The following is a 19,862-nucleotide window of genomic DNA, read 5'->3' on the forward strand; positions in this document are numbered from 1 at the left end:
TGTGTGTGTGTGTGTGTGTGTGTGTGTGTGTGTGTGTGTGTTACTGGAGATTGAACCCAGGAGCATTCTACCTCTGAGCCCCACCTCCAGCCCAATGTTTTATTCTTTATTTTAAAACAAGGTCTCACTAAGTTGCAGAGGGTCTCACAGGTTGCTGAGGCTGTCCATGAACCTGCAATCCTCCTATCTCAGCCTCCCAAGTACTAGGATTACAAGGATGCACCAACATGCCCAGCTTGGGCATTTTAAATTGTTTCCCCCTGTTTGATTCTGTTCTTTACTCACTCTTAAAGGTGTCTATAAAAGCATATCTTTCTATTTTATAAAATAACTATAGAAAAAGAAATTTTGATATGCAGATCTTGCAAGGGAAAAGATAAATTAATCCAAGTAGCTGAAGAGGCATATATTATAACAACATAAATATCCTCCATAAATGCTAAGACTTCTTTCTAGAAATTTCTTTTAAGTAAATTTGATTTTTCTTTACCCTTTTATTTAAAAAGGAAAACATTTTTTCTCTTCAAAAAGAAAAATATATAAGCATTAATAAATATGGTAAAGAAGGATACATAATTTATAGAGAGTTTTCAAATAATGTAGGATGTAAAGCACTAGTAACACTTAAAGGTGCTGGAAATATTCTGGTGCCAAAAAGTTTGCAATCTTCTGTCCCTCTCCAGATTTATGTTTATAAGTCACAGCTTCTAAAGTTTTAGCAGATAGACTCAATCAGTGTTTTAGCTAAACATTTCAGGCTACCTTAATGCATTCGTTACACTCAAGACAAGTTTCCTCCCCATCTCATTATTTGAATTTACTGTCTTCCTTGCATGGATTCTCTCTTATACAGGATGTGAGGAAATAAGTAGCAAGTGCTGACAACTGCCTAGCAAAGGAGACTCTTTCCAATCGTTCTGGGAGCCACATTCGCCTTCCCACTGGTCATCGAGTGCCAATTATTAGCAAAATCTATGCTGGTGCTGTCCTTAATTATTTATATCACTAGAGATTAAATTGCTCTCTGGGTATTACTAACATGCACATTGAGAAGGTAGTAGCTGAACCCCACATAGTCACTGTCTGGCTGTAATCATCTGGCAGCATTTACCCATAACACGTGAGATCGAGCCAAGAACCCTTTCTGGCCCAGTGGCGGGGCCAAGAAAGGAGCATAGGAAGGGGGCAGGGGCTGTCCAAACCCCAAGAGCTCCAGGGCGTACTGGCTGGATTCACCCATTCCTTAAATTTGGAATTCCAGATTACTTTCTGGTCAACAAAGTAGATACTGATAGAAAAACATTCATTCAGTCTGTGTACTTTGAATGTAAATCTAAATAGAACATATACTGGCTGTTTTTGGTTTTGTTTTTACACAACAAAATCATGTAGGCCTGGCACAGTGGTGCACGGCTATAATCACAATACTTGAAAAGACAGAAGAATTGAAGGTTTGAAGCCAATGAACAGTAACTCAGTGAAACCTTGTTTGTTTCAAAATAAAAAATAGGCCAGTCATGGTGGTACGTGCTTGTAATCCCAGTACTTGGAAGGCTGATACAGGAAGATCGCAAGTTCACAGCCAGCCTCAGCAACTTAGTAAGACCCTGTTTCAAAATAAAAAATAAAATAGGGGTGGGAATGTAGCTTGGAGATAAATTGCCCCTGGGTTCCATCCTCAGTACCACAAACAAACAAACAGCAAAACAGTGGAGGGAGCTGCTTTGTCCTCTATCTTTCCCTAACTTAAAATAAATTTTCATATTTCTTTTTTTAAAGAGTATATAGCAGCTGGGCGAGGTGGCGCATGCTTGTAATCCCAGCATTCGGGAGGCTGAGATTCTAGAGGATCGCGGTTCTCAGAGAGCCTCAGCTACTTAGTGAGGCCCTCCGCAACTTAGTGAGACTGTGTTTCAAAAACAAAGAATAGGCTAACAACCAGTCTCCATTAACACAAAACCAGCGCCTTTCATAGCCAGAAAACACCATCACCAGAAAAACAAAAAAACCACCAGGCTCCAGAGAGAAAGCGGACTGAGAACAGAGCTCAGGGCCACAGAGGAGACACACGCGCCCGAGGACGCGGCAGCAGCGCCATACTGCCGGCGGCAGCGGCGAACTCAGCGGACGGCTACAGCAAGCTGAGGTGAGCTGCTGCGGAACAGCCAGGCGGGATCTTTCGGCGCAGAGAGCATTTAAAGCTCCCAGTGACCGAGTTCAGCACATGCTGCAGGGATTCAGAGTGGAAATCAAAACCAGAGAAGAAAAAATACGCCAGCCTCACGGCTGAGGGCGTGGCAGAGGCGCCATATTGTTACCGGCGGCGGCAGCAGCAGTGAATTCAACGAGTCCAGTACAGCGACATCTGCGTACTCAAGAACAGTGAGTCAAATTGTGGGCCACAGAGGAGAAATCCCAGTACTGTACCTCCTGGGACTTGACCCAGTGAGGGAGTGGTGGTGGTGGCAGAGATATCACACCATAGGAGAATGTGCAACCTGGCACCCCCCATAGTTTAAAGCAGCCTCTATCAACTCCCTGGGTCGGAGACTCTGTGATACAACCCAGTAAAGGAGTAGTGGGGTCTGAGATAATACAGACTCGAGATCCAGAGCACCTTAAGTGAAGCCATAGTGACCCAAGGGAAGAACCCAGAGAAGGCACAAACCTCCGAAATCATGGGAAAGAGGAATAACACTGGAGTAATGAATATGCACAACCCCACAACATCAGAACCCGATAAAACAGAAAATCAGAGATTTCTAGAAGATCAAATCAGGAAAATAACTGTAGAAATAATAGAGGTGCTTCGAAAAGAACTCAGAGAGAGCCAAAAAGAGATAAAGGATGCAATTAATGAAGTAAAGGCCTCAATTCAAAGCACAAACAACCGATTAGACCACATGGAGAACAGAATCTCGCTCTTAGAAGATGAGCAATCCAAAAATGAACGCATAGTGTCTAATCTAGAAAAAAATATCCGACAGCAGGAATCTGACATTGAAGAAATATGGGCCCTTCTTAAGAGAGCTAACCTAAGAATAATTGGAATAGAGGAGGGAAAAGAAAGTGATACCAAAGGGATCAACAATCTCTTCAAGGAAGTAATAGCAGAAAATTTTCCAAATATAGAGCAAGAGGTTGATACACAGATCCAGGAAACTTATAGAACTCCCTTTAGACAGGATCGGAGAAGAGGATCCCCACGCCACATAATTGTCAAAATGACCAATGTGGAAGCCAAGCAGAGAATCTTAAAGGCAACAAAAGCAAAGGGCCAAGTGACATTCAGAGGCAAACCAATTAGAATCACTCCAGACTTCCCAAACCAAGTCATGAGAGCCAGAAGGGCTTGGAGTAACATATTCCAAACTCTGAAAGAAAACAACTTCCAGCCAAAAATTTCCTACCCAGCAAAACTTTCTATCAAATTAGATGGAGAAATAAGAAGCTTCCATGACAAACAGAAACTGAAGGAATTTATGTCTTCAAAACCAGCGCTAGAGAAAATACTCAAAGAGATTAACTACAAAGAAGAAATAGGTAACACTCACCAGAACCAGAGAAACAAGAGTTTCCATCCAACAGACAACTAAGATTGGTTATCTGTGGAGATTCATTATTTATGTTAGTCTTTTACCTATCTCTAAATTGTATTGTTTGCTTTTATTGTTATTAATTTTTAGGATTTCTAGTTGGAATATTAATATACCTTCAGATATAGCATTTGGAAATATTTTATCCAATTCTGTTAGTAACTTTTAACTCTGTTTACATTGTCTTTGGATATACAACATTTTTTTTATTTTTTAGGGAGTTTGTATATTCTTCTGTTGCCTGTGCCATTGAAATCATATCCAAGAAATCACTGCCAATTTCAATGTTGTGAGGTTTTATGACCCAGATTTTCTTCTAAAAGTTTATAGTCTTAAGATTTATATTTAGGTCTTGTATCTATTTTGAGTTAATACTTGTATGTGGGATTAGGTAAGGGTCCAATTTTATTCTTTTCCATGTAATTATTATTTTTCAACAATATTTAGTTAAAAGATTATTATTTCCACCACCAAATGTTCGTGGAAACCTTGTCAAAAATAACTTGACAATATAGGGAAAAATTTAGCTCTAGGCTTTTATTTAACTCCAATGGTTTATATATCTGCCTTTAGAACAGTACTACACTGTTTCAATTATTGTAGCTTTATATGGTTTGAAATCAGAAAATATATATCTTCTAGCTTTGTTCTTTTTCAAGATCGTTTTGGGTATCTAGAATTCATATTCCATATTAGGATAGATTTTTTTCTGAAAAATAAATATATAATATATGATAGTTTCACCTAAAAAAATAGAAAAAATAGATTCTCTGGTAAGAAAGAAAGCAAAAAGAAATATTGAAATGTTATCTTTAAATCATCAAAAGCTTGGTATCAGACAAATGAAACTGTTATGTGAGATTAACATTTTTAATTTTGGATAAATTGCTATAATACTAGATGTCAACCACTAAGCCAAGCATGGGAAGGAGGGATGGGGAGAGAATGGGGTGGGGATCGGGTGGGGGCTGACTGGGCGATGTGTGCATGTATGTCTACAAAAGTTTGTATCCCACTATGATGTATGAATACAGTGCACCAATAAAATAAAATTTAAAAAAATAAAGAAAAAAAAAAAAAAAACAAAGAATAAAAAATAGGGCAGGGGGTATAGCTTAGAGGTTGAATGCCCCTGGGTTCCATCCCCAGACCCGCAAAAAAAAAGTATATAAATGTTTTTATTTCTGCAAACAACGTGTGTGTGTGTGTGTGTGTGTGTGTGTGTGTGTGTGTGTTACTAGGGATGGAACCCAGGGACATTCTACCTCTGAGCTACACACCCCCAGCCCTATTGTTTTTTTAATTCTTTATTTTGAAACAAGTTGCAGAAGGCCTAAGTAGCTGAGGCTGTCTGTGAGCCCATGATCCTCCTGTCTCAGCCTCCCAAGTACTGGGATGACAAGCGTGTGCCACCACACCCAGCTAGTGAACAACTTTTTGATGAGCAAAAATGCCTCAATATAGTTCAATTATATAAAACTATTATTTTGAGACTGTATATCAGATGCAAAGATATAACAAAGTATTTTATGGGGAAAGCAGCTAAGTTTAGCACTAATTTTTCCAAAGCAACCCTTCTGACTATATTAAGCACCAAATATATCAAAGGGTGCTTAATAAATGGTTACATCAGGTGCATTTGTAAGATTCTCTTAGGAGTTTATTATAAACCAATCTCATAGGCCACAAGGACATAAAAGGACAATGTACAGCATTACAGAAAACAGGCAGGGAGCTGAGGAGGGTCAAGATGAGTCTAGGGCCTTGGTGGGCATATTCCCAGGGGAGGGTGCCTTGTAAGGGAAACCAGATAACAGACAGGTCTGTGGTAATGTGGCCTTGGTAATGGCCACGCTTCTGTGGAACTACCTCCAAAACTCTGTGGCCAAGGATCAAAGAAGGCCTTGAATCCCTGTGGGATGGGGCTGCATCCCCAGAGGGAACATGCCCATTGGGGTCCCTCATCCAGGTGGAATCCCCCCTGGGGACCCCATGGGAGGCCTCATACCAGGAGGCCTGGAGGGGGTGCCCCTCAGTCCATAGGTAGAGGAGGACCCCCATGGCCTGGTGAGTACTAATTCGGGGCCCCTGCAGTACTGGCAGTTGCTGCAACAGTGCCTCTTCCTTGTGGGGTCATCGCCTGCTGGAGTGGCCCACCAACTCCACAAGGAGCTGCAGGAGCCTGGGGCATAGGTACACCAGCATAGGAACACATAGAGGGATTCCTCTGCCAGCAGCCCTACCAATTCCTGGGCTCCCAGCAGCTCCAGCAAGCGGCACCCAAGCAATGCCAGTATCTTTGGGAGGAGGTCCTTCTACTGTCATCGAGACCAAATTCTCCCCTAGCAGCAGCACCAGCCCAAGGACTCGCTTCTCCTCCCTTTCTGCCTGTTTAGAGTTCTTTGGCTTGATCTTCCTGAACTTGTCACAGTTACAGAGGATCAAATCCATGCACTGTCGAAAGCCTTGAAGGTGCCAATGAAGATCCGCCATCTTGCAGGACACACCTCATCCTGCAGCCGATGTGTTGCAGCATCTTGCTGCTCTTGCCCACAGTCACAGTGGCGGCTCAGATGGCTCCAATTCCTCAACTTTCATATTTCTATTAAAAAATAAGTAAATAATAAAATAGGGTTTGGGGTATAATTCACGGGTAGAATGCCCCTGAGTTCAGTTCCCAGCACCAAAATAAAATAAAATCTTAGAAATGTTCAGGAGGTGTGAGTCCATGGTGCATTTTGAAATGACAAAGCAATAACTTAAAAAGGACCTAGCAGGCAATTATTAAGCACATGTGAATAAGTAGACGTGTATGGGTGCATTTTTTATAGGGAAACTTCTTTTTAAAAGTCTTTGCTTGGTTGAACACTTTGAGATGGGGAAGTAGAATAGAATTTATATTTCGTTATTTTCAGTCTATACAGCCTTACCACAAATGCATGGGAAGGGTTTAGAATAGTAATACAATTTTTAAAAAGCCACGTTCAAATGAGATATTAATGCCTTAGCTTTCCTCTTTCTACGTTGAGCATGTAACAAACCATCCTCTTATGTCCCCTTGGTTTTATTAACACTGTTAAAAAGGTTCTGAGTTTAACCAGTAGAGTGAAGACGTTCGTATATGCAAGTCACTGTTCAAGAGTCCTTATGGAGCCAGTCAAAACTCTGGTTTAATATGTCATTCTTTGGACTGTGTAAATGATAGGAGAATTCTTCTAAAGTTCCTTCTACTTGCTGAAAGAAAAGGTCAGATTGGACTTCTAAAATTTGGCTGCCTGTGCTCTTGCGACAAAACCTAAAATACATATTAATGACTAACTCTTCTGGTGTTACTCACCTTGGGGCATTTGTAAGGTAAGGACTGAATGATTCCATTTGTACATCATTCAAGAGAAAGAACATGAATGGTCCCGTGGGGGAGGCGATTGTGAGACTCCCACCACTTCCTCCACCTCAGCCCTTCACACACACACACACCCGTCTCCTGAGACATCTAGGGAGCTGATTTTCCCATTATTCACTTTTCTGAGGCCCAGAATTTCCAAACTAGACCCTACCTTTGGGTTAAGCAGTTTAGATTCTAGTTAACATAAAATAGATTCCCAGAGAAGAATAAATTATTGCTTTGCCAAAAATGTATTTGTCATATAAAAAAACGAAAACATAGCATGGTATCTCAGGGGAGAGACATTTTAACAAATAAGACTTAATGAAGAAAAAGGATGGAAAAGTCTAGAATTTGCAAAAGTGTGAAGTGGAAAGTATGCCAAAGAGGGATACCCACAGCACCAGAGAGCCATGGAAAGAGAAGTAACGAAATGCACACCACCTCTAGGAATGCCCAGAATGGTCCAAGTTGTTTGTTTCATACAAAAGCAGCGAACGCTTATACTAAGCAGCTGACATAACTCACTGGAGGATGTACATGTTCAGTGAATCACGAGATGGATGAACGTACATACATCTACTATTCTGGACTCACTAGCTTTCTCCTTAAAAGAAAAGCAAACTAACTTTAGTTCCTAAACAAAACAAAATTACAAATGGCTGTCGGTGAAATAACAAACTTAAAAATCTCTGCTTTTTATGTCAGAATAATGGTGAGTTGTAAGGTTGTAGACTTTTTGAACACCCACTAAGCATTCCTGAATAGCTGAGTTTTTCAGTTAAGTTTTTTTTTTTTTTTTTTTTTTTTTTTTTGCTTTTTGCTTTTTGCTAATCCCCTCGCCCATAGTGCTTAAGAATGGTCATCTGTGTGACCTAAACATTTGTCAGAACTGGCCCTGCAGAAACCCTGCAAACGGTGGTCTCCTGGGAGGCCTCCTTGTGTGTCATAGCTAGTGGGTAAGATCACCAAAAGGCAGTGTTTAGGGCATTTCCAGGTCACTTTTAGAAAATGTACTTTGGTGATTTCTTCTTTAGGATGTTCTGGGAATTATTTTGCATGGTCCTGCCCACCAAGTAAACACATAATCAGAGAATATTATTGTCTGTGGGCACACTTCACAGAGTCATTAGACAAAGGCCGTGCCTAAGTGGGCACCCAGCACAGCTGCCCTTTCACCAAAGAAGCAACAGGTGATGACCTCTATTCACACGGAGCTTGACATCTTTGAATCCACAGCCCACAGGAGCACAGCGCCTCAGTGCCTACAACCAAGTCACCAGGCCCCAAGCCTCAGGAGCCCAAGGGACTTGTATTCACAGCCTCTCAGCAGCCCTGATCCCTGCACCATTGTCCACCCAGGCGTTAGCAGGCAGGATAACTAATTAGGAGCATTCGGATTTAACAAGCAGAAAAACAAAGCGTGACAGCTCGCCTGTGTTGCTCCACGGCCAGGGCCTATGTCTGCTGCAGCTCTGCTTCTTCAGAAACCCTAACACAATCTGGGACAAGACAGGAATGAGGCTCCATTAAAACATCACTAAATTTCTGTTAGCTACTTTCTCAAGGGCTGGTCCAACCAATTAATGAGCTAGGAAAGAGAGCCATAAGTTATTTGGGGGAGCAAATCATGCCTTTCAAATAAGTATGTTTGCAAAATGAATGTGCATGTTTCCCTCGAAGGTCTTTCCTGGGTGGAGGGAAAGTTCCTAATACTATTCTTTGAAGGCTTGGCTAACAGCTGGCAGTGGAGCAAATGGAAAATTGCTGCTTCTCAGGAGAGCAGGTGTCGCTTAAGTAGGTACTGAACAGTTCATGCCTCATGCTCAAACTCCCTGGCTAGTCCAGACCATGTGGGGAAGAGAAAGGTCAGACTGACAAGGCTGACAAGTGCCTGGACTAGAGCCAGGCCAGAGCTTTTCAGTGTTTGGCATCTTGTCTACCTGCTGATCAGAATGACTGGCTTCTTGGTGTCTTCAGAGGTGAGAGGGGCAGTTTGCTTGAGGGGGTTAGAGCAGATGATTAACAAGGTGGCTCATCTGCACAGAGAACACTTTTCTGTTCTGCAGACTGAGGCATTGCATCCAGCTACAGATGCATTAAGGGGTTGGCAAGATGGGCAGAGACTGGCAGAAAATGTGGAGAGCTAAGTATAACGGTACTGCCCTTTTTGGAAAGATGGTCATGTGTGAAAGTGTTTGAGAGAGAGCCCCATTTGGTAAGTGAGAAGGAGCGTGGCTGAGATTTCATTAGAAGCCAACCCTGCGCCCCTCAGTTGTGAACATCACAGTAATGGATTGGGATGAAGCCACAGAATGAGATGGTGTCTGGTCAGTGCAAAAACTAGTTTCCTGGAATCCCAGGCACCTGGCGCCCACCATTACTTTGGCTTCCAATCATCCAAGGTGGTAGGTAGTGTTGGGGTTTTGTTGCTGTTTCCCATTTCTAAAAGAGTAGTCATAATACTGGCTAGATAAGGACCTTATTTCAAAGAACATTTATTTAAAGATACAGAGTAAGGTTAATGTTGGTCTTGTCAGTGGTGAAGTGGGGCTGTCCTCGCCCTAACTGCTCAGCCTGTCACCTCATGTAGAACTGTTATAAGTCAGCAAGAGCAGGTGAAAAGGGCTTGAGTCAAAACTAACTTGCCACATGCTCAGGGAATCTGAATTGCCTACCACAGTATCTTTTGGTTAGTAGGGCATATTTGTATGTTTTAGTTATCTCTTGCTGTATAACAGACTACCCCAAAGCTTAGTAACTTAAAAACATAAGTGAGCTCCTGGCACGGTGATGCACGCTTGTAATCTCAGCACCTGGGAGGCTGAGACAGGAAGATCGCACAGGTTCGAAGCCAGCCTCAACTACTTAGAGAGGCTCTCAGCAACTTAGTGAGACCCTGTTTCTAAATAAAGTATAAAATAGGTCTGGGCCAGGCATGGTGGTGCACACTTGTAATCCCAGCATTCGGGATGCTGAGACGGGAGGATCACGGTTCTCAGACAGCCTCAGCTACCTAGTAAGGCCCCCCCACAACTTAGTGAGACCCTGTTTCAAAATAAAGAAAAAAAAATAGGGCAGGGGGTGTAAGCTCGGAGGTCAAATACCCCTGGGTTCCATCCCCAGACCGGCAAAAAAAAAAATAAAAAAAAAAAAAAAATAATAATAATAATAATAATAATAATACATCTGGGAGTATAGCCCGGAGGTAGAAAAGCTCCTGGGTTCCACCCCCATTATCAAAAAAAAAAAAAAAAAAGTGAGCAGTAACTGTCTCTCACGGTTGGGAATTCTGGAGTACTTTCGTTGGGCAGTTTGAGTGGGTTCTGTCTGTTCTGAGGTTGTAGTCAAGAAGTTGGTTGGGGCTGCAGTTACCAGCTAGAGCTGGGGACCTGCTCCCAACATGAGTGACTGCCAGAGCAGGCAGGTTGGTGCTGGGTTTTGGTGAGAGACCTCCTGCTTCAGAACAGATGGACTGTCCTCTGGCCACTTCGATGTCTCATGACACCATAGGCTTGCGAATGGCCGAGAGAACAAAGGCCAGGTGAAGCTGTCCTTCCTGTGACCTTGCATTGGAAGTCACGGTAGCTTCATGTCTGCCACGTTCTGTTCATTAGCGGTGAACCACCAAAACATGCTCCAGCGGTGCCATCCATCAGTGCGCAGCAGAAATGAATCACTACATCTGGCCCACATTTAAAGAGAGGAGCGAGGCTCCAACTTCCAAGAGGAGGCGTTTTAAAGAATATAAAGACATATTTTTAACCACCACATTTTTAATAATAGCATCTCATATCTGTATATTACTTTACACCTTCAAAAGCACTATTCCCAAAACAATTTTGTGAGGCAATAGGCTGGCCTTAAAAAATACCTTCTTGATAGGCAAAAATAACTAAGATTTAGGAAAATTATCTGGCTTGCCAAAACTACATAGTTTCTACTGTGTGAATGGGTGAGCAAGACTAAAGCCTGTACTTTCTGACTCCTTGTCCAGGGTCTTTTCTGCTGCACCAAATGGGTATATGTGTGTAAAAAAAAAAAAAAAAAAAAAAACCAGGCAGCCTCTTACATAATCTCATACTTGCCATGTATGTTTATGGCACAAAGATATAAAGGGACTGGATAAGATAATATTTTCAAAAAGCACAAGAAAAGGAAGCTCTGAAGTGGGTCGTGATTCTGTAACTTCCTGTACATAGCCTGGGGTGGAGAGCTACAGCCCTCCCGTCCTAAGTGTCTGGGCACTCCACTCTCTTTGTTGTTCTGGTCAGACTTCCCCTGTGCCACCAAAGCCAGCATGAGAGGGGGGCCCTGAACTACTGCATTTGGTTCAGTTCAACAAATAAATATATGTTGAATGCCTTCTGTGTGCAGCTAGAGGAAGATTAGGTCAATAAGTTAGTTCCTTCCCTCACTGAGCTCTTAGTCAAATGAGAGAATGAATAAGCTGGCTTGCTTATTTATTTATTTATTCAATTTTTCTCCCTCTGCTATATCCTCAAACCCTTTTTAAAATGTTTTGTTTTGAAACAGTGTCACGCTAGGTTGCTGAGAGTCTTACTACACTGCTGAGGCTGTCCTTGAGCCTGTAACCCTCCTGTCTCAATTTCCAAAGTACTGGCATTACAGTCTTTTTTTTTTTTTTTAAGTCAGTGAAGTTGAACACAAGATAACTGGGAAACATCTCTAACCCAGTGCAGCAGAATGTATTTTGCAAAGATGGCGCAACAGCGTCTCCCATCCCACACACCTTTCCTGTGCTGTGACTTTGACACTCCTCCCATTCCGGGGGAGGGGGGGTATCTTTGTTCAGTTTCCCTGAATTTGGTGCACCTGTGACCATGGAAATGTTGCTATATGATTTATAAGACCAAAATCCTAAAAGGCAAATATACCTTCAGCCTGGTGTTCAGAGGATGCTCCCTCTTGGAACCCAGGAGCCATGTTGTAAGGAAGTCTGGCCTAGCCCATTCAGAGAACCACATGGATAGGCCAAGTGCACAGCAGGTGACAGCCCACTGGCAGCTGTCATTCACCACAGATACATACAGGAAGATACCTCCAAATGAGGTATCTTCTTAGCCGAGGCTACAGATGTGCCTACAGGTACTCTGGAGCAGAGACATGCCTTCTTCACTGTGCCCTGCCTGAACTCCTGACCCAGGATATCCGCAAGGATGACAAAAGGACCCTTTTTTTGCCCCTAGATTTGGGATCATTTGTTTTGTAGCAGTAGGAGCCAGAACATCCAGAATTTGGCTCTCAGTAAAAGCATCCTAGAGGCTGTGATTGTAAGTTAAGATGCAAAGCCCGGCATCATAGACTTAAGCCTGGCAGACAGGAATGGAAAGAGAACTTTTAGGGTTTAGTAGCCTCAAACTCCTCAGTGACTTAATCCATGGTGTATCTGTCATAGAGGCCAGCAGGAAAGAATGTTCATTATTGAGTCTTGACATGTCTAAAGAACATTTTTTTCAGCATGCTTCAGGATTATTTTGATAAATTGTCTCAACAAAACATTCATAAAACAAGTATAATGGTGTCGTTTTGCTTACTTTAGAAATAAAAGATTCTATGATGTGACGAGAGCAGCAAAGAGTAGTTTTTAAATCTTTCCATTCCACCTGCACACCTGAAATATGAGCCCAACTCTGTGTCACCAAAACCCTAACTGGGTGTTCTCTCCACACCAGAGATATTAATAAATATCTCCATAGCCAGCAGACATTTATTAATCAGGTACTGTGTTCCAGGAGCCGACCTAGACCTGACATTGAAAGCTCTTGTTGCTCAGAAGAAGACTAGTAGTACTTACTGATTGTGGCCAGACTCTCAAACTCTACCGTGTGCCAAGAACTTCAAGTAGAGGCTACCCATGACTGTTCAACCCAGTGATGTCTGGTGGGATATTACCCCTCGGTGCATCATGCCAGCATCTTTCCACTTTTGCAGTTGGTCTTTGGGGAGTGAGAAGAATATAAGAAGGCCCTATCTAGTCAAGTATCGAGGGCTGAGGAAGCTTCTGGCACTTCACAAAATTGGTTCACTTGGTGATGACCCCAAGATGGAACCAGGAAGTATGCCAGCCCCTTAAGACAGCATTAGCACACGTGTCTTAGCTGACACCACTGTGCTAATGGCCTGCAGTTCATCTACGCTTGGAGCATGTAGCTTCTCAACATTATCACCCTCATCTTTCTGAAGACAAATTAGAAGGCTAGCAGCGGCAGCTTTTCCTATCGCCGTTTGGTTTTTAGTTTAATTTCCGGTTAAATCCTAGTGAACCACCAACACATCTGCTCCTGGAATTCGAAACAAGATTAGAAATCAGTTGAGGCAGCAGGGAAGGTCTCTGCAGCACAGAAAATGAAGAAAAGGGGTGGGGAGTGGTGCTAGTCACTCACACAGCTGCAGACACATCCAGAAGCCTGGACTTCTCCAGCCCTGAGCAGGCTTCTTGTTACTCAGAAACCTACTCTCTTCCCGAGAGTTAGTCATCCATGTGTCCATCCTTATAGCAACAAAGTGGCACACTTTGTATTATTATGTATCGGCACTTACTATGACAGGTGCCAGGGACAGGGCGGTCTCAGAACCCATTTTCTCTCAGCTCGGTGCTGGCCTGGCAGCAAATCCCAGCAGCAGCCTCGACAAGCCATTCCTCATATTAAAGGAAAGAAATGCAGCTCTAGAGCAGAGCTGAGTCTGCAGAGGCCAGGCGAGGGGCACCAGTGCCCACAGCAGGCCTGAGGGGAAACTTCAGGTTGTGTGAGGAGCCCGAAAACATCTCCCTCCAAAGGGGGCAGCTGCTTTTCAGTAGCCTCAGAGTCGTCCGGTCTGCCCTTTTTTTTCCAAGAAAAGCCGGAAATCCGTATTTTTATGTGAAATTTCTCAATATTTAAACACTCTGCAGGCCAAACAAAACACAGCCACCGGTTGTGACCTCTGCTTTATAATAGAGAATGCCTGCTTTTGTGCCTTCAAACTAATGAATGCTCAATTGCGAGAAGGAACTTGGAGGTTCGTGTTAGATTGTGCTCCTCAATAGGCTGCAGACCCCATCCCAAGCCCTTGAGATACTAATTGACAGACTAGCAGGGGCTGACATCTGGGCTCTTGAAGTGGACACACACAAGGAAGCAGGCCAGCTATTCCAGGTCACTTTGCAAGGTCAGGGCAGCAATGCAAACATTAGGGAGGCTAAAGACAAAGGTCAGGTGGCAGCGAGGAAGCCCCACAGTTCCTCGGGCTCTCGGTTAATAAATCATATTCCAAAGGTATCAGCAGTCTCTCTCTCCCTGGAGTTGCCATGTGAGGTGGAAAATTAAATAGAAATCAAAATTAAGATGGCTGTCAGGAGCTTTTAGGAGACCAGCATGCCAGTGTGAGGCCAACCTGGGATGCAGTTTCTGCCTAGAGCAAAGGTCTCCAAAGGGGTGATGATACCTGATATTGGACATCGCAGAGGGGCTGGCCATTGCAGGGGTCACGCACTGGGGCTCTGGAACCCTCCTGCCCACGTTCAAATGTGAGCTCACCCCAACCTACTAGGGGACCTTGGGCAAGGCCTTCTCCTTGTACCCAAAGCACTTTATCTCTGAAGTGCAAATAATAGTACCTGCCCAAAAAGGGTGTTGCAAAGCCTAGCATTTAGTACAGGTTAGAACTCTGTCTAGGAGACCGGAGCTTTACTAGTGGCTCAAGTGCTGGCGTTCATGATGCTGGGAAGTGTGGGCCTTTCTACAGTGGCTCCCTAGAGCTCTCTTCAGTCACCAAATGCTGCATCTGGAGGCGCTAAATTGCAGTTGTGACCACAGAAAGATGGGCTTACTGTGTCCCAGCTTTGCCCATCAGACTCTGCAGGGCAGTCAAGGCCACGGGAAACTTCCGTGTAGCCTCAACTTTGCAGTCACCATACGGAGCAGCAGAAAAGCTCTGGGCAGACTCCCTGCCGCCCCAGCGTGGTCTGTACCAGACCTCCCCAGTGGGCCACAGGGATGGCCCAGGAGACCCCACCCCCACCCCTTGTTCAGTGCTCTCCTCCGGAGATGGCAGAGATGGCGAGAGTCAGGTCCTGCCCTCAGCTCACCGCCTTCCTTTGCTCTTGCCCAAAGGTACTCAGACCCTGTGCCAGAAGGTGAGTTTGGGCTTGTCAGTAAAGGTGAGCATCTCCAGCACCTGTTTCTCTGAAGAATGCATGCCCTTTGGGTGGCGGGGCACCGGTCTCTTTTCAATTTTAACAAAAAAGCAGTATTTCTGTAAATTTTATAGAATCATGGAGTACACATCTTTGTGCCTAAGGAAAACCACCGAGTCCATGCTGTTTCTGCAGCTATGGAAGGAGAGGCTTACCAGACTGAAATGTTGGCAGAAACAAAAAGAAGCTCTGTTTCTTCCCACCTGCAATCATAGTTTTACTGGCTTGTAAAGCGCACACAGAATTTGCAGTACATTCTTCCCTTGCAGTAGGGGAGAGGCCCTGCTGTGAATGTAATTGGCTTTCTAGCTTCCTTTAACACTGAGGTGGAAGGGAGCTGTACTGAAGGGCCTTTACTCTTAGAATTAACTGATGTTGAATTGTGTTTAAATTCCATGCATCTCCCTGAATGCATTTGTTCCATTAAGTCTTAGTTAGAAGTAGAAACACAGCTTACCTCTGAAAATCTCAGTCATTTCTCCTCACTTTGTAAAAGCTAAGGGTGTTTTCTTTTTCTTTTGTTCTTTCTTTTTTTCTTCTCCTATTTTTAATGGATTTTTAACTGAACCCTGGTTAGGGATTGTTTTGAACCCTGTTAACCTCCATTAAAGACACATAGCATCTTTACATGACAGTGTCATTCTGTGCATCCCATTTGAACCACTTTATCCCCCTGGTTTTGGCCTTGAAAGATTACCTGTCCCCAAGAAAAGGATGTGAGGCATTTATTTGAAGAGAAACTATCTTTGTTACTTTTCGTCTCAGGTCCCAAGTTTCCTCATTTATGAAATGAGATGGCTGAATTAAGCAATCTTTATAGCCCCTTCCAGCTCCGAGGCCCTGATTCCATGATTTTATGATCCTTGAGGAGTGATTAAAATGTAGAAGCCGCTCTGCATGTATCTTTGCGGCGCTTCTCAGCCAATTCCTATACAGCAGCCAGGTGTAGCAAGGAAGGTAGAATGAGCCAGATCTTTGAAACTGGGCTCAGCACCCTCAGCTGAAGGGACCCATGGTAAGATTTCTATTTGCCAAAGGTCAACTGTTTCAACTTGTCATTAAGTAGCAGTTTTAAGCATTTTTCACAAATATGATCTGAAGGAGATCTTATAGAAATAAGCTAAGCATATAATTTAGCATTGCTTCATTATGGAAACACATCCTGAGAAATGCATCGGTAGGCAATGATCTCATTTTGTGAACATCATAGTGTGTACTAACAAACCTAGATGGTGCCGACCAATCACTTGATATGGCTTCTTCATTCAGTTGAGAGAAGTGGAAACAAGATAGTGAGGCTGCCAACTTAACACTGCACACTGTTACACTGTAAAACACTTTTATAAGCAAAAACACTCTAATAGTAAAATGTATAGTTAGCCAGGTGAGGTGGCACACACTTGTCATCCCAGCACTTGGGAGGCTGAAGCAGGAGGATCGCAGGTTCCAGAACAGCCTCAGCAACTTGTGAGGTCCTCCACAACAGTATGGAGTGTACTTAATAAAACTAGGATGGTTAGCACATCGCCAGGTGATATAATCTTAAGGGCAGTAGTATACATAGTCAGTTGTTGACTGAAATACCTTTATATGGCAGCTGACTATACTGATTTTACCTATGCCTTAAAGACAAACTGTCTTCTTAATACCCCCAAATCAAGTGGCAGTTAAAATAATGTCCACCCCACAAATGTTAGCCAGTAAAAATCTGTGGAAGGTAAGATTCCATCTAATGGGTTCCCACTGAAACAAGCAGCAGCAGCCAGGTTGTCCCTGAATTCAGAGTGTGTTGTGGCTAATCGCAGAGAGCCAATTACAGGTTTGCAGGAAAGAGGGGAAACTATTTAAGAAGTTGTGACATAAGGAAGCCTAAGGGAATGGGCCCTCACAGGGAAAGATTTAGAGCTGAAGTTTATCCTTCGGGGGAAGGCAACTGAGGGAGGATTCCTCCTGGAGCAGGGGTCAAGGGTGCAGAGAGACAGTAGGCAAGGTATTCACCAGGAATAAAACTACTGACTTGAGTTTCACCTTTTTCTCTCTTTGAAGGACTGAGCATGGGTCAGATTGGCCAAAGGTGCTAAAAGAGCCAGGGTGCTTCCTGCTGGCTCTGTCCGCCTGAAGGCAAAGGCCTGCTCATTTCACTCAGCCAAGAGGGTTGTGGGGTAGGGGTAGAAGGGACAGCCAGAAAATCCATGACCCAGGATGACAAGGGTGTTCTTTGCCAAGCCGCATAATATCTCTGGTGCTTACAGTCTTTGTAAGGTGAGAAGCTTGTACTGAATAGGATTAAAGATAGCTTTTCATTATTATATGCTCAAGAAATATTGCTTGCTTTGCCGGACATGGTGGCGCACGCTTGTAATCCCCGCAATTGGGAGGTGGAGACAGGAGGATCACACAGGTTCGAAGCCAGCCGCTCTGGCTTAAGAGACCCTGTTTCCAAATAAAAAGTATAAAATCGGTCTGGGAGTGTAGCCTGAAGGTAGAAGGGTTTCCAGGAACCTCAGTACCACAAAAAAATTAAAAAAATATATTACTTGCTTTTATTTTTTTTAATTGTACTGTGGATTGAATCCAGGAGCATTCTACCTCCTAGATAAACTTTCAGCCCCTTTTTTATTTTTTATCTTAAAGCAGGGTCTCATTAAGTTACTGAAGCTGGCCTTGAACTTGCGATCTTCCTGCCTCATCCTCCCAAGTACTGGGGTGACAAATGTGTATCACCATGCCACTTAACATTCATTATTGAGTACTGACTTTAGGCCAGGCCCTGTTCTAAATCTACATGGATTATCTCACTTAGTCCTTACACTGGCCCTTGGAGACAGGTGCTGTTATCATCCCTATTCCATCAGTGAGCTTAACTTGCCCAAGTCACCTGCCTTCCAAAGTGGAAAGCTGGTATCCAAACCCATGCTTGTCCTGCTCTAGCACACACCCTATCTTGTTTTTGTTTGTTTTGTTTTGTGAGATATTTGAGACTTAATTCAAAGATAAAGAAGAACAAATACTACCACCTGCGTGATTGCTCCAGCAGCTTAAGGTATCCCTGTGTTGGAGGAAGGGGCACTCTCCACATTGGACTGTCACTAACATCCACCCTTTGTTGAGGCAGACTTCAACCAAGATCTACCTGGTGGCAGAGCAAAGCTTCCACCAGGTCTTTCCCAGGGTGGTAGGAGGGAATATTCCCAAGAAGGGAAAAGAAATAGGCATATGCCCCTATCACGAGCTCTAGAATACCAGCACCACAAATACCAAACAGCTACAGCCTCGATGTAGACGGTGATCTTAACCATCAGGCCCGGTGCCTCCAGACCACTAAACCTACTTACAGGTCGGTTTTGGCCAGGGCTATGGTGTATGGTGGTCAGACTATTTCCATTCTGTTCATCTATGAAAGCTATAGTCATCAAAAACTGTTAAGATTCTAGAATAAAGAAATAGGACCTAAATAGGATCTTTCATAGAATATATTACAGTTCAAAGGGGAGAGCAGCCTATTTATAAGTGGATTTATGAGGCCACAAATTTTTTTTTCTTTTTCTTTTTTTCAAAAACTGGAGATTAAGCTGGCCATGGTGATGTACACCTGTAATCCCAACATTCAGAAGGCTGAGACAGGAGGACTGCGGTTCGCGGCCAGCCTCAGCTACTTATTGAGGCCCTTCACAACTCAGTGAGACCTTGTTTCAAAAAAAAAAAAAAAAGAATATAAAATAGGGCTGGGGTGTGTGTCAATTGAAGGTAGAATGTAGAATGCCCCTGGGTTACATCCCCAGTACTGAAAAAAAAAAATGGAGGTTAATGCATTCTGTGTTTGTATCTATGTCTGCGTGGTGTCAAAGTCCCTACCCACCCCTGTACATTCATAACTGCGATTAATTTCCATTCCCATCCCCTTCCATTGTTGGGAGTCATTGGTATATACAGTTATCAGAGGTGATTCTTGGCTGCTTCAGATCCTATGGGTGTGGAGTCCTGCTAGCAACCCTCCCACAGAATGTGGTTAGAACACCCAACTCCTCTAGAATTGCCATCAACCTAAAGGTTTCTTCTGGAAGGACAGAGAGCAGATTTTCTGATGCAGCTGACATTTTAGGTGTGTATATAATTTACCAAATTGTTGACCACTCAGCTCTTATTCAGTGGTCACACAGGAATTAGCAACCCTCCCCTGCTACTCCAAAACCCAAAGAAGGAAGGGTGTTACCTGGCTCTGGCCCAGGGTCCTGCTGGCACGCAGACTCAAACAGCAGCACAATGGTACATTTTGGCCACAAAGGCTTTGGGGTGGCAAAAAGGGCCAAAATAGTTGTGGCATAAGTTGGCTAGGATATTAAGCAAATCTGAGTTTAATTTAACATAGAGATAACAACTCTTTTTTTGTTTTCCAACTGGCTCCCTCTTTCTCTGTCTCCATGGGACCAAAGATTGCAGCCAGAAGTTAGTTCAGGAGGGCAGGCAAGTGCTTTCAAAGCGAGACTTGTAATGGTCTTTCCGCAGGCTTTCGCGTTTGCCCGGGCACAATGGAGGGGGATACGAAGGCGCAGAGGGAGCTGGGGGAAGCTGAAAATGGATCTTGAGGTTTGAATTCCTCCTATGAGTTTGCTTAAGCCACATTGCCTGAGCTCAGAATAGAGAGGCAGGCAGTCTGTCTCCTCGGGATAAGGAAGGATTT

The 19,862-nt window shown here is 43.5% G+C and overlaps 1 protein-coding gene and 1 pseudogene across 2 annotated transcripts in view; one reads left to right on the plus strand and one right to left on the minus strand.

Annotated features, from left to right (window-relative positions):
- Window positions 1–19,862, plus strand: part of PLEKHM3 (pleckstrin homology domain containing M3) — a gene marked incomplete at both ends in the record, with an annotated part of 178,419 nt that overhangs the window by 95,018 nt on the left and 63,539 nt on the right. The window lies entirely within an intron of this gene.
- Window positions 5,489–6,147, minus strand: LOC308258319 (small nuclear ribonucleoprotein-associated protein B-like; annotated as a pseudogene). Its single transcript has one exon. The product of its transcript is annotated as a small nuclear ribonucleoprotein-associated protein B-like (transcript).

The sequence above is a fragment of the Muscardinus avellanarius genome (assembly GCF_963383645.1).
Source record: "Muscardinus avellanarius genome assembly, chromosome: 2".
NCBI lineage: Eukaryota > Metazoa > Chordata > Mammalia > Rodentia > Gliridae > Muscardinus > Muscardinus avellanarius.